Here is a 3,290-nt window from a genome sequence, read left to right on the forward strand (position 1 = left end):
TGCCTACTCCGAGATCTCTACTGTTAGTGATGGGGAAGGTGACGTCAATAATGACGTGTCTACAGACATCATGTGGGTGCCCACAAGAGAGGAAGAGGAGGGGAGTTCAGAGGGTCCGCTGCAGACAATAGTGTTGCCATCTGCAGCCTTTGCAGTCAACGCATAAGTCGCGGTAAGCCCAACACTCACCTAGGGACGACCGCCTAAAGAAGGCACCTGGCGTCCCATCACCGAGCCCAGTGGGAGCAACGACATCAGAACCCACAAAGCCACACTCCAGGCTTTCACCGTCCAGCCTCTTCTCCTTCTCCTTCCCCTCTATGCTCACAATTGTTCTCTACTCCACCTTCCATCATGCCTTCCTCATGTTTTTCTGCAAAAAGGCAGGCTTCCGTGGCCCAAATGTTCGATCGTAAAAAACGATGATGCCAAATAACCCTCTTGCCCAACGTTGACCGCTGGCTTGTCGGAACTGATAGCCCGCCAACTACTGCCATATAAACTGGTAGACTCGGAGGTCTTTCGAAAATTTGTGCCCATTGGAAGACCACAATGGAAGGTCCCAGGAAGGAATTTTTTTCCACAGAAGGGCATCCCAGAGCTATATGGCCATGTTCAGCGGCAAGTGAATGTATCTCTAGCACACAGTGTCGGTGCCAAGATACATCTGACCACAGACACGTGGTCTAGCAAACACAGGCAGGGAAGCTATATAACTTTCTCTGCCCGATTAGTGAACCTTCTGACGGCCGTCAAGCAGGTAACCTGTGGCACCCACGTAGATTTGGTTTTACCGCCACGGATTACATGCAGGCCTGCCTCTTCTTCTCCTCCTCCTCCATCCTCCCTCTCCTCCTCAGCTGCCAGGTGAGATGTTGCCATGCTGTGCTGCGTCTGTTGTGCCTGGAAGACAAGAGCCACACTGGTCCTGCACTCCTTTCAGCTTTGTGTTCACAGGCAGATCAGTGTCTAACACCGCTCGATTGGACAGTTGGTAAAGTGGTGTGCGACAACGGTGCCAATCTGCTGAGCGCGCTGAAACAGGGCAAAATTACACGCGTGCCATGCATGGCACACGTCTTGAACTTGGTCGTGCAACGATTCGTTGCCAAATACCCTGGGCTCCAGGACGTCTTGCGGCAGGCCAGGAAAATCTCGGCCCATTTCAGAAGATCTTACACGACCATGGCTCGCCTTGCTGACATTTAGCGGTGACACAACCTGCCCGTCAGACGTCTTATTTGTGACTGCCCGACGCAATGGAACTCAACATTGTATATGCTTGTTAGGCTGCTCCAGCAGAAACGTGCAGTTAATGACTACCTATACGAACTCTGCGGCAGGACAGGTTCTGGGAGCTTGCTTTTTTTTCACCGTGCCAGTGGCTGCTCATGCGTGACTCATGCAGACTTCTGCGGCCATTTGATGAGATCACCAAACTGGTCAGTCGCAGCCAGGGCGCCATCAGTGACATCGTACCTTATGCCTTCTTTCTGGAGCGTCCATTGCGTTGTGTCATTGATCAAGCCGTCGAGGAGCAGGAGCAGGAAGATGAGGAAGTCGCAATGCTGGATGAAGTCCCAGGGGGGGCTACTCCACCTGAGTAGGGATGAGCTTCGAGTTCGAGTCAAACTCATGTTCGACTCGAACATTGCCTGTTCGCCTGTTCGGCGAACAACGAACAATTTGGGATGTTCACGGCAAATTCGAAAAGCCGCGGAACACCCTGTTAAAGTCTATTGGAGATAATTTTAAAGGCTAATATGCAAGTTATTGTCCTAAAAAGGGTTTGGGGACCTGGGTCCTGTCCCAGGGGACATGTATCAATGCAAAAAAAAGTTTTAAAAACGAAAAGTTTTTTTGGGAGCAGTTATTTTAATAATGCTAAAAGTGAAACAATAAAAGTGAAATATTCCTTTAAATTTCGTACCTGGGGGGGGTGTAAAGTTAGCATGTGAAATAGCGCATTTTTCCTGTACTTAGAACTGTCCCTGCACAAAGTGTCATTTCTGAAAGAAAAATAGACATTTAAAACCGGACTTGCGGCTATAATGAATTGTCGGCTCTGGCAATTCAGAGAGGATTCATAAAAAAAGCGTGGGGGTCCTCCCAAATTCAATTACCAGGCCCTTCAGGTCTGGAATGGATATTAAGGGGAACCCCGCCATCAATTTAAAAAAAATGACGTGGGGGTCCCCCCAAATATCCATTCCAAACCCTTCAGTTCTGGTGTGGATTTTAAGGGGAACTCCACCCACAAAGGGGACCCCCAGATCCTGCCCCCCCCATGTGAATTGGTAATGGGGTACATTGTACCCCTACCATTTCACGAAGGAAGTGTAAATAGTTGGAAAAAACACACACACCGTAAAAAAAAGTCCTTTATTAATAAAAAATAAATAAAAAATCCAGCGGTGGTAATCCACTCGGTCCCCGCTCCCTGCTCCAACTGTGTCTGTATACAGCGACGGGTGATCTCCTCTCCGGTCCAGTGATGAGAAGATCATCCGGCATCCAGAGCTCCAGAGCACAGAATCGGAGGCCGCCTCTCTCCGCTGGACACAGCCCAGCGGAATGACGTGGCTGGAGCTTTGACATTTCTTATATAGGGGAGGCGGGGCCAGCCGTCACGTGACCCCGCCCCCTCTGACGCAAGGGGGAAGACTGGGCTTCCCCAGTGATGTAGCAGAGGGTGCGTCAGAGGGTGTGGGGTCACGTGACGGGTGAAATGTCACAGCTTCACCCGCGTCATTCGCCGGGCTGTGTCCGGCGGAGAGAGGCGGCCTCCGATGTTGTGCTCTGGAGCTCTGGATGCCAGATGATCTTCTCATCGCTGGACCGGAGAGCAGATCACCCATCGCTGGACACCGACAACGTTGGAGCAGGGAGCCGGACCGAGTGGATTACCACCACTGGATTTATTTTTTATTTTTTTATTAATAAAGGACTTTTTTCTACGGTGTGTGTGTGTGTTTTTTCCAACTATTTACACTTCCTTCGTGAAATGGTAGGGGTACAATACCCATTACCAATACATGGGGGGGGGCAGGATCTGGGGGTCCCCTTTGTTAAAGGGGTCTTCCAGATTCTGATAAGCCCCCCACCAGGCAAGGGTTGTGGGGATGAGGCCCTTGTCCCCATCAACATGGGGACATCCTCCCCATGTTGAGGGCATGTGGCCTGGTACGGTTCAGGAGAGGGGGGGGCCGCACTCTGTCCCCCCCTCTTTTCTGCGGCCGGCCAGGTTAATGTGCTCGGATAAGGGGTCTGGTGTGGATTTTTGGGGGAAC

The sequence above is a fragment of the Rana temporaria genome, chromosome 1 (assembly GCF_905171775.1).
Source record: "Rana temporaria chromosome 1, aRanTem1.1, whole genome shotgun sequence".
In the NCBI taxonomy this organism is placed as follows: Eukaryota; Metazoa; Chordata; class Amphibia; order Anura; family Ranidae; genus Rana; species Rana temporaria.